We start from the raw sequence: 12,702 nt of genomic DNA, 5'->3' as shown, positions 1-12,702 counted from the left end.
TTAGAAGTGAAGCGTGCAAGTCAAAGTACATTATACTGCGATTCCACTTAAGCCGAGACTAAAATTAGCCCCTGTCAGACTGTAACTGGCCTCAATCCGAGTCTGTTTCAGAGAGAACAGAAGCTTCTTGAATTGAAGCCAAACAGATCCAAAGCTATGTCAGCAGTACGATGATAAACACGCTCCCATCAGCCCTCTAAATGAGGACAGGCCGCTATGAGTATCTGAAGGGGATTGTGTTTATACAGAATGACTTTGCAGCAAGACTCGGCACTGGGATCTGGCTCCGTCTTCACCAGTCCCTCTCGGCCTCCTTCCTAAATCTGATATTAAAAAGGGATTAAGGCACTCAAACAACACTGCCAATATCCGGCTCTATCTCTTCCTCCCTTCACCAGCCGGGATAGTTCAGGAAAAGCGAGAATGTGACAGGAAAAATAAAAGGAGTGAGTCACGCAATGTGTCTCCCTTGTGAGGGAATGGAGGGGAGCGAAGGGAAAAGCATGAGATCATATTTGCGTTCATTTTGTACCTGTTGGCTGCCTCTATCCTGTAACGCAATACTGTGAGAGCCACCCTGTCCTGCAAACTCTCAGGATATCTTAGCGTGCACAACGCGGACCGATCGGCCATCTAATCCAGGACGACCCTGAGTCATAACACACACACACTGGCCTCCTTGTGAGATAAGCCCATTGTGTGTGTGTGTAATGCATCAGCCTCAGGGCAACTATATCGAGCAGTAGGTCACACTGCTGCCATTGTGTTTCTCGGAGGGGAAAAAACAACCATTGATCAGTAACCCGACTCTGCTACTATGTAACGTGTTCTGATCTCTATGGATTCCCTAACTGTACCTGGGTATTTGTGTCAGTAGAGCAGTGGTTCTCAGATGCTTTTACCACAGGAGCCAGATTTTACACTGGCATCAAGAAGCCACCCAACAAAGTACCCAAATTGCTTGGTATAGTAGTTGTTTTAGTAGGAGGCAGCCAGTAATTACGCTGGAAAATTAATATTAAGCTATAAGCTGGTAGCTTATTATTGCTGGTCCATGTTGGTCATTTGCTGGACCAAGCTGGTCTTTAGTTGGTCAACCAGTTATGTTCAGTAAACACGACTACCTGATATGAAGAGCTGGTACAGTTGTTGGTTTCTTGCTGGTCCAAGTTGGTGATGAGATGGTAGACCATCTTGGACCATCAACAAACCAGCTCATACCAGGGGATCTAGCTGGGTTTGGGAACATGCCTGGTGGGTGCCCAACTAAAGACCAGCTTAAACCAGCTAAGGACCAACTCTGGCTTGCAAGAAACCAACAACCATGTTGGTTCAGCAAACAACCTTGTTGGAAGTAAACCACAGTTATTTAACCAAGTCTGACTCATATTTCCTTTACCTTTTGTAGTTTTGTTTTTCACCTTTTCAAAGATGAAGACTTGTCACACAACTGATAATCTACAGCATCTACGAAGTGACAAGCGAATTTGTGATTTGAAAACTCCCATTATAAAGAAATCTGTCTGCAAGTGCTTGGCTTTGCTGATTATAAAGGTCAAGTTCTAGATTTGTCATGTTGTTTGTTTGCAGGATGTTAGACCTCAGGACGAGAGGGCTCTTCTTGGCAGTGGATATCAGCCTTGCACCCCAAACCACACTGACCTACTTGCAGCAGAAGCCGAGAGTTGCCACTTCCCCAAGGACACGTGGTCTCTGATTTAACAAAAACAACCCAAACTGTTCAAGACCGAGAGTAAAGCAGGTGCAGATACGCCAGAAATAATGAAACAGGCGGTAATTTCAGAGAACGTTGAGTTTGCCACACTTGGTTCACCCAAAAATTGTCAATATAGAGATGAATGTGACAGCACACAAGTAATATAGAAGTATATATGTTTACTCATTTGTTGCAGGGAAACAAGCAGCTTGGACATTCTGCAAAATATATCTTACAGGCAAAAGTAAATGACTGAAAACAGTCCTGGTTTAACATTTGATGCCCACATCATATCTGTTTGAGTAACCTTGCTAGTTAACAGAAGCAGTACTGTCTGTCTCCTTAACTAGTGTTGGGTAATTCCTCATTCCCAAAATACACAGTTAGCTTTCCAAAAAGAAATGCCACACTCTCTCACTCTCCTTCTTGCAGATGTCTGTGTTTCCCCAGCCCACATTCACCCCACCCTGAAGGCCATCTGCACCCATTGTCTGGGGCAGTGGATGAGGCTCCACCACCCCCAGCATAAACACACAACCGGCTTTGAGGAAGGGGGCAGGGGTCCGTAATTCCAACTGCAATGGAGAAAAATGACTTACTGAGCAGTAAAACACCAGCTCAATACAGACCTAAAGCAACTAATCGCTCTTCAACAGAAACTATCCTCAGCCCACAGCTGTGCCGATCCTTTCTGTATGAAACTTTTATTCCTCTTTCTTTCCTACTTTGTCTATTTATTACACCCCCTCCATCCTCTTGGGACAATATGACAGTGGATGTGCGAGACCGAGATAGCAGCAAAGAAATTGGTCACCCAGATTATGATTATTGTGTTTATAGTGATATGAAGATCATAGCTCAGGAGACTTTTTTTCAAAGATGTTTCTTCTGCAGTTCCTTGGGAGAAATTAAAAATAGACACAAATGAGACAATAATTGACATACAGTACAAGTTCAGAGTCGTCACTGTGCATAGTATAGTTCAGATCACTTGATCTTAAAAGAATTTTAAAAACTAGTTTGATTTCATATCTTTGACATTTGGTTGACTTTGGTATCATGGTAGCAACACTTGCAAAACTCGAAGTAAAAAATGTGAGATTGCTGGGAGAAAAATCGGAGAAGCTGGAGAGCAAATGTCTATGACAGAACTGGAAGTGTGCGACCTGATAAGAGGTTGAGAACGGAAAAAGGCTAATTATTGTATTATCATGCTTATTCATTTTAACCCACTTTTAAAACGGTGGAGAAAACGCTGCTTTTGTTGTTGATGTCAAAGTTTGTATATCCAATTAAACTCTGTCACATTTTGGCTCAAATTCATTTTGCCAACATGGACAGGTTATCATGACCTCACCATTTAATGCCGGGAAAAAATTTGACCTTCAGGGTCACAAAAGCTTGCCACTTGGGAAAGTATCCTTAAAAGGACAACTTTGCATCTTATCTACCCCTAAATGTGCATTAGAGTTGTAGTATGTACCTTTAAGTTACTAGTAGGAACCTTTTAGAAGTAAATAAGGTACAAAAATGGGCCTTTAAGAGTTCTGCCCCAGTGACAAGCTGTTGAACCCCTAAAGGTAATATTTTTGCATATTTCTAGGAGTGCTGAAACCATAATAATAATACATTTACATAAATGTTTGACTAAATTAACTAAATTTGTTTTAGTTTTAGTTTTGTTGCTCCTTGATGCGCATTGTAAAATCTGGGTCTTGAAGCAAAAGCCCGCTAGTCTTAGCGAAACAACTGAGCTACTAACAATCCCTAATTTAAAATTGGTAAATATTGTTTTCTTTCCCATTTGGTTTTAATATTACACTTAAACCTTTAAAGACTGTCCCTGAAGAATTTAATAGCCAGATAATCCGAAGTTTACATGGTGCTGTCTTAAATTTGCATTAACCTTCAAACTCAGACTTACAAAAGCATGTAAATCTTTAAGCTTCTGAGTTCATGTCCTCTTACTGAAGAGATCTCCACAATACTCGTGAAATCTCTATTCTACTGTTAAGTGAGTGAATAGATGCGCATGACGTCCAGATGTTCCTCAGCAAGAGGTGCCCCAGCGTCTCTCTTCAATCTGACCCAGACGACAGACCTTTTCCTGGGTCTGCACGGCCCTTTTAGATCCCAGCAAACCACCAGGCATTGTCTGGCCTAAACAGCCATCCCTAACGCCATGAATGGGAAGAATAAGGTTGAGCTGGTTTGAATGGAAGACCTACTTTACAGACGGATGATCTCTCTCGCTCTCTATCTCTCTTCTGGCTCTTATTGTCTGTCAAGGCCATGGTAAAGCAAGCAGAAGCCCTGGAGAGGAGATTGATTTTTGGGATTAAACTCCAGGACTGGCAGCATTAACCAGACGGGTGAAGGCATATACACGTGTGCGTCTGCCTGAAGACACGTCCATGTAAATGACAGTGCAAGAATTTGACTGCCATGTGAGCAGAGTGACGCATACGGCTTTATCCAAGTCGATGTCAAACCACTCTTTTGCCCCTATATGGCGTGATGTAAAGAGGGAATGTTTTGGGTGTGACTTGGGGTTGGGGGACTAAAAATGTCCTTGTGAGAGGAGGTATTAAATTAGGGTGTTTAAAATGTCAGGTAGATGAGCTGTAGGCGGGGTCAGGGCACCGAATGATGATGTTTTTGTTGCTTTGGGGCGATGCTGGCCTCTGATCCATGCGAATGAGAATAATGGCCATTTAATTCAGACTCGGGGTCTCTCTTAGAAGAACAATCAAGAGCCATCATACTAAAGGAGACAGGCTTTGCTTCATCTGTCAGAGATAATTTAAGACCTGGGAACATTAGTGTGTGTCTTTCAATGGTAAGGGTTTGACCAACTGCTGTGTCACATAATCATTTGTATGATGTAACCCTTTGGGCGGTTATTATGTTTTATGAATCTTTTTCTTATGTCCTCAGATTTTCGATTCAGTCTCAAGCTTGAAGTCTTGAGTCTTTGATAGCTTTCACATTGATTTTCTTGTTCTAGAATCAACACAAGGAATCCAAATACTCAAATCCCACCTCCAAGTCTGATATTCAGGCCAAACTTGTATGTTCATTCATTAGGGAATGTTATCAAATGCATACACATGCACAATGCATTCTAATTAATCCGCATAATTTGACAAATCATTCATGTTCATGGCACAAATGGTGTGGGACGAGTCATGTGCCAAACCTAAACCCTAAGTATGAACAATAGTAATGATGCTAGCCTCAGCAAACATCACGAACACAATAAAAACAGTGCCCTAGATTCTGATGTGCATGAGTGTGCATTTTCCTGTGGTCGACTTCCGCAAAACGACGTTGTTAAACACACGTAAGCTAAATGATTCACCACTCTCTCACATGATAGAGCAGCTGAGTCAGACCTGAAGATTACATTTAAACACCCAAAACTAATAACCATGCTAACAATTGCGACACACAGTGACATCAGACTGCGAGGGCACTGAAATGCAGTAATCAGTAAAGAAACCAACAGAAAACCAGTCAGCGAGCTGATGGAAACAATCAACCACTCTGTGGTACTGAGAGACAGCTGTGAGGTGACAGCAACAACATCATCTACTACTTCAGTTTAATATTAGCTCTGTTTCAAAGCTCTCTACATGACTACTCCATTAATGGTTGATTTGGATCGCTCTACGTAGGCAGCAAACCTGTGCGCTTTAATAAATGGGAATCTCAATTCATTCTGATAGTTTGCCATTAGCATGTTGTTAAGCCAACAAGGTGATACTCTAATATTCGATTTATTTTTAGGCTTATTAAAGTATCACGTAAGATTTTGTAGTTAACCGTTAACTACATGATACTTTTTAGGCATAAAAACATAGCACACAAATATTTAATGTATTTTTAGGCTTATTAAAGTATCACACAGTTTGTAGTTAGCATGTTGTTAAGCTAACAACACGATACTTTAATACCTGTAAAGACTGTTTGTGCTTTAATAAATGGGACTTTCAATTGTTTCCAATAGCTTGTTGTTAGCATGTTGCTAAGCTAACAATGTGATAATATGCTATAGTACCACGTAATATTTTGTAGTTGACGTTCTAACAAAGTGATACTATTAATAAGCGTAAACGTGAACACAAATTATATGTAGCCTATATTTAGACTTAAAGTATCACATAAGATGTTGTTCTTGTTCAGCATGGCACACAAATATGTATTGCGTAAGAGATTGTAGTTAGCATGTTGCTAAATAAGAGTAAGCATTGCACACATTTTTCTGCTTATTAATGTATCGCATAGTCAAGTTAGCCACATGCTAACATCAAAATCTGATTTTTTTGGTCTTGTTAGGCAGCTCATTAAGTTTTTGAACATAACGACTGTCATCGGTGTAGGTGTGCTTCCTGCCACTGAGTTTCAGTGATAAAAGCTGTTGTTTGACTCACTCTACACCATTAAAAACAAGTACACCCCCATTCCTAGTCTCAATCGCTGATTAAAAGTCCCCACCTAAATGTGTTTGTCCTACTGTTAAAGGAGGTGATAGATCCATTCAAGCTTCACAACTTCCACAACATCCTGGCCTTAGGCGGCCATTAGTTGTTCGACCTGTCCCTCTCTCTTTAATCATCTCCTTTCCTTCCTTGTAATTTTCGGAGGAGGCCTCATGCTAACCGCTACGGCAGCGTCTCACCCCCTCAAAGAGCCGAAGGCAGAAGCTCGTTTACTCATAGTAAGAGACCAGATGACACGAGAGACAGATGTCTCATCAGAGACAGGTGTCTGTGGCTGAGTGTCACGCAAATAATAACTGGTTATCTGGTTATGTCGGGCAAACCACAACAGAGTGAGACAGATCGCACGGAGTGGAGGAGAATCCGTACCCCTATTTAACACCAACCCCCTCTCTTTATCTTTATCTCCCTCGTCCATTGTCACCAGCTGTCCTTCCTTGGGAACACAGGAAGACAATGAGATACAAAAGCCAAAGGGCAATTACGTGCTGCCGAGAGAGTGTGTAGTCATGTCAGGAGGGTTTGGCTGTGCGTGTGGACGCACTTACGTGTGTGAGAGTGTGGGAGAGACGTGTAAGATGATGGCTGAGGTCCAGAGAGGGGTCCCGCTGTTATGATAGTCCAGACGTGATAACATCCAGGAAGTCCTTTTGCATGTCTCAAAGGCATGTGGCCGAACAAAAGAGCCCTGAGTGATATCTGATCTGCATCTGACCCAAACAAACTACAGCACCTGAGGGTTCAGACGTATTAGTCAGATCATTCAATAATGCAGCACATTTTCTTGTCCACATATACAGGATAAATATATATTTTTTAAAGATGGAAATCATATTAGTTAGTTTTCTTTAATAATGTCACAATTAATTTAACATAGATGTGATTTAAATTAATTGCACTAGTTTTGTTTGAGTGGATATTGACAATTTTATTTTAATATCTACAAGTGCACCATTAACTTCTAACATGAAAACTGGCAATTTACTCTAAGCTATTTCAGGTATTTCTTAATTTTTCCTAAATTTTCATGTGCAATTGGAATTATTGTAAATACGAGTTTCATAGTTAAAAATTGGACATGAACACCCTCTCAAGTTGTATTTACCACTGGGAAGCTCGGGAATTATTTTGATACCCAAGTTTCCGAGTTAGGCTTACCATAAACGGAGGGGAGAACGATTGCTGCTGTGACTGCTGTTCCAGTTTTCCAAAACAGATACATTTCCTTGTCTTGTTATAAATGTGCATATTTACATATGAGAAGTCATTTGAAGTGTTTTATACACAGCAAAAATAGCCTGAAATTCCAAAAGTGTCAGCCAAGCTGATGATCTAGTTCATGGTTGTCACTGAATGGGACGCTAAATATAATTTAGATTTTAATAAGTTTTTTCCAATAAAAAGGCAAGAATGAACCTGGTGTCCTCCATGATTCCTTTTCTTTCTGACAACAAAGCACTTAAATGCAACGAGTTCGTAATCACAACTTCAGAAGTGGGAAGTAGGAAATTTCCAATAAGAGTTTGTAGTTAGCATGTTGCTAAGCTAACAAAGTGATACTTCAATAAACATAAAAATGCAAAACACACAAATCTGCTGTGTATTTTTAGGCTTATTAAAGTATCTCGTAAGAGTTTGTTTTATTCACTTGTTTCAAACAAAACATGTTTTCTTGGTAATTTTGTTTAAATTGGACATATTTTTACAGGTTTTTTTCTGTGGCCCTGAGTCTTTTGTAATACCTGCAACCAACAAAAGCCAGTTCCTTAATGACCACATCACCAGGAAGTGACATCAACCCTAAACATCAGTGAGTATTAGCAATGGATTTCTGTGAATTCTGATGCTAAGATGATTACAATAAATTAGAATGATCTTGGTTTGCACATATTCAAAGGTTTCAGTGTTCAAAGTTACTGCAGAACAGCAATAACCCAGTTAACTCATATAAAAAGTGTTATCCAGAAGCTAGCAGCTAATTTTTGTTAATAGTAGACTTCCTGTTTTGAACATGATCTGGCAAAATCCAATAACACTTGATGAATAAAGGCCACACACACATACACACACACACAGCTGATTACACGTTAGACAAAGAAGCCAGTTAAACAGTGCTAGCTTGTGCTAGTCTGTTAAATAAATGCCTCTAGGGAGTCACTTGCAGTTTACACTAATCTCCATCATTAAGGATAGAACAACAGAGCAGCTAAGAGAATATTTGTAGTGGTGGTTTTATACCACCTCATGGGTCAGCTTTACAGTGTAAACACACCTACGTGCACGTACAAATCCCAAACGAGAAACACAGGGACGGTCAGCATCGCTAATTCACACTTAGTGTTGAAATGTAGCAGCAAATGTGAGAAGACACGATTTTGATGCGTCACTGCTGAATGTATGCTACAAGTTTCAGAAGCAACCGCATATCCTGTTGCATTCGACAAGCTTACGTAACGCGTGGACTCACAGCTTGTCAAAATACAGTAGATCTCATCTCAATTAGCTATATGCTGCAGTCCTTAACTTTTTTGTGTTTAAAATGTACAAAATGTATACAATAAGCGAGTACATCATGAATCTATTTTCCAAACCGTGTTTTTGTCTTATCCTGAATCACTACGTTGCACCTATAATAAGTGTTTATATTCGGACTATTTTAGACTAGTTCGAGTCGTGCCGCTGCGGAGTAGCCTAGCACCTGCGTGACTCGTCATAGACATAAACAGAGAAAAGTAGCTCCGGCTACAATGTTCTTCCGCAAGACTCACGCAGTTCTGTTTATTAACCGCTAGAGCGCCAAAAGTTACGGACTCCTGCTTTAAAGAAGGATTGCTGCTTACTGTATGATACTCTGGTATGAGTAAGTGTAAGTTTGCACTGTAACACATTATATGATCAATAAGTCATGGCAACTCTGCAAAAAAAGAAAAAAAGAAAGAAAAGAGAGCTAAAAACCAGCCTAAGCTGGTTGGCTGGTCTTAGCTGGTCTTCGAGCCCGGGCCAGTTGCATAAACGTAACTTCTAAGTTAAGACTGTGTCTTATTTTTTGGATTAAATTAAATTAAACTACTTGTAAGACTAGTCTAAGAAGTTATTGCAACCGGCCCCTGGTCATAGCTGGTTTAGTGGGCTGGTTTTTGATGGGTTTTGGCCAATTCTTTATGGTCAGGCTGGGAGACCAACTTCTTGACTATCTTAAACCAGCTGTCCAGCTTATGCCGGTTTTAGCTGGGGGTTTTTTTCCCCCCAGCACGGATATTTTTTTCATGATTTTAACTCATAAATCATATATCAAATAATTTAACGATGAGATTCAGCTAGACAAAAAAAGTACAGCCAATGTGATACTTAAAAATAAGGGAGCAACTGAACTTAATTTTTTAAATTTGAATTAGCTGGACATTTTTACGGATTTTTACGGCCATAGAACTTGAAATGTAACAACTGAAATGTACAGTTGTATTGACGCATTTTGAAACCCGTTTGGTCTCACACGGATGATTTTTCTCACAGCGGCTCGAATCTAATTATCAAATGCTCACCCCCTAAAGTGAAGCTTTCCCTAGAGTGCCACAGATTGCTGGCATTTATTTTGAATGTCACTGAGTGAGCATGTAGGTGGAGAGACACCATCAGGACTCACGTGGGTGGAGACTGCGGTTATAGCAGTTTCATTTTGGACAATATTATCACAATTGCATATCTTATTTCCTCTAGGACCTGTTGGAAATTCAACCATGAATTGCCCCAGAGCTTCAACCGTGATGACTTGAACTCACCGTCACGGCTTATTGTTTTCAAATGCTGCCAGGCCGGCAAGAGGATACTTTGTTTAATTTGGTTGTGGGAGTCTGGGCTGCGGGTCGTGTGAATGAGCGTGTTAAATATTTAAGCAGGTGGATGCAGTCTGGAGCCGGTGCCTGTTGTCATGGCTCCCAGACACACTCACGAGAATGACTGCGGTAATGAGGTAGTCTGACCCCAGATAGCCTGCAGGGCATGGTTGGTCATGTTGGCTTTAACAACAGCGCTGGTCCACTCACAGCTCCCCTTTAATTAAGGTCTCGAAAGGCTTTTTAAACATGTCTGATTGGAGAGTGCTGGGGGTTGTAAAACGCCATTAATAGCATCATACACAGTTAAAGCAAAGCAGCAAGAGATTTAAGTAGGACTTGAGCAAAGGTCGCAACCTTTTTGGTCTCGTCCAAATGCAATGAATGTCTCTTTATGCAGTAGGGAGATATCAAATCCATATTACATAAGACAGGACTAGTGCAGTTCGCCACACTACTTCTACACTCTCAGAATTTTTTTTTCAAAAGCTGTCACTGGGGCGGTACCTTTTCAAAAGCTACACCTTTCTACCTAAATAGTGCATATTAGTCTCTCAAATACGGAGCCCCCCTAGTCCCACTTTGTCAAAAAAATTCATTATAACTATCTTGTGGCCTCAAGATAGTAACTCGTGGCCTCAAGATAGTATCTCGTGGCCTCAAGATAGTAACTCGTGGCCTCAAGATACTATTTCGTGGCCTCAAGATAGTAACTCGTGGCCTCAAGATAGTATCTCGTGGCCTCAAGATAGAGATACTATCTTGAGGCCACAAGTTACTATCTTGAGGCCACGAGATACTATCTTGAGGCCACGGATTACTATCTTGAGGCCACGAGATACTATCTTGAGGCCACGAATTACTATCTTGAGGCCACGAGATACTATCTTGAGGCCACGAGTTACTATCTTGAGGCCACGAGTTACTATCTTGAGGCCACGAGATACTATCTTGAGGCCACGGATTACTAACTTGAGGCCACGAATTACTATCTTGAGGCCACGAGTTACTATCTTGAGGCCACGAGATAGTTATAATTAATTTTTTTTGACAAAGTGGGACTAGGGGGGCTCCGTACTCAAAGGTACATATTGGTACCAAAAGTGTACATATTAGTACCTAAATGATACATATTGAAGGGTATCCCAGTGACAGCTATTGTAACTTTATTTCTGAGAGTGTAGGCCCTGTTTACACCTGGTATTAAGATGCGTTTTGGTCGATCGGATCACAAGTGGACGACGCTAAATATAGGTGTAAACGGGGTCTAAAACATTTTGATCTTGTCCACTTTTGACCACTTCCAGAGGTAGTCGAAAACACATTAGACCGGATTGCTTTTGTAGTGTAAACGCTCATGTGGTCGAATGCATTCGAACAGACACAAAAGACGCTCTCCGTCTACTGAACTAATGCGTAGACATTATGGGAAGCGCACTAGCCAGCAAGATTTAAACTTTGTCGGCTGAAGACCCAAGTTTGGTTTGAAGTTGAAAAACATACCAAGCACAATGTTCTCTCTCCATTCCTGATTTCTAACACACACTCACAGCGTTCTGTCAGCGCAGAAACGAAAGCTGCTGATCTCCGTGTGTTTTTCCGTCATCTCCAGTCGCGTTCATGTGGAAATAGCTTGAGCGTATTTCGTCCATTAGACTGAAAGATCTGAAAAAGCCCATACATTTACCCGCCCTAGACCCTCCCCTTGAACAAATCAGGAAAAGTGGTTGAAAATGGACAAAAGAGACGGATTAAAACACCAGGTGTAAACGGGAATGTCTCCCTCGTCTACTTGTCATCCGATCGACCAAAACGCATCTTAATACCAGGTGTTCAGTGAGGTTTTTCCAGACGCAATAACCTCACTGATGTAATAGTTTAAATATAAAACCCTTTTCAGCTCAGTTCATCTCCCACCATGCGTGGCATCGTCGTCAGGTGTGCGACTAGCACGCATGCACATCGGGTTAAAGGCCACGTTACCAATTCCTCTCTTTTTAGACGTAGAGCTCGCTGTCTTTCTTGTGCCTTCGACTTTCAAGCTGCCTGTGAAGTTAACATCAAACAGCTGAAGCCCTGTGCACTGGCTTTGAAGAGCTGAGCTCTGCGATCCCCTTGTGCTGGCGCTGGTAAAAAGCTGCCACGCAAAAAAAGTCAAAGACCGCAGGGAACGGACAGTGAACCCAACCCACTCCGCCCTCCCTGTACGCCGAAGGGAGCCTTTGAAACATATTCCACTCTTGATAATGATGTTTCAGTGCTTCTGTCAGCCATGAGTGGAGGTGTGGGCATGTGGATTTGGGCCTTTCAAGGTTTCTTTTTGCCAGAATCACTCATAACCTATAAGAGAGACCAGTCAGTCTGTATGGGTGCGTATTAAGAGGGTATTCAAATATAATGTGCTATCATGAGGAACATTTTTTACCTTTAAGTGCATCTCAAAGGCTCTGGATCAGCACTACTTGAAGCACGCAAAATTTCTTTAAACATTGCAGCAGTTGAGATGTCTTCACATTCTGTGGCGCCTTTTTTGTAAAACAAATTCAACATATAACAAATTATAAAAATATTAGTGCTGTCAAAATTGCTAAAATACCCGTCTCGGCGAGTATTTTTATGAACACAGTGGGTTGTTTTAAGTGAACGTAAA

Source organism: Squalius cephalus (assembly GCF_949319135.1).
Source record: "Squalius cephalus genome assembly, chromosome: 13".
Classification (NCBI taxonomy): domain Eukaryota; kingdom Metazoa; phylum Chordata; class Actinopteri; order Cypriniformes; family Leuciscidae; genus Squalius; species Squalius cephalus.
Note: the sequence above shows the minus strand (reverse complement) of the source record.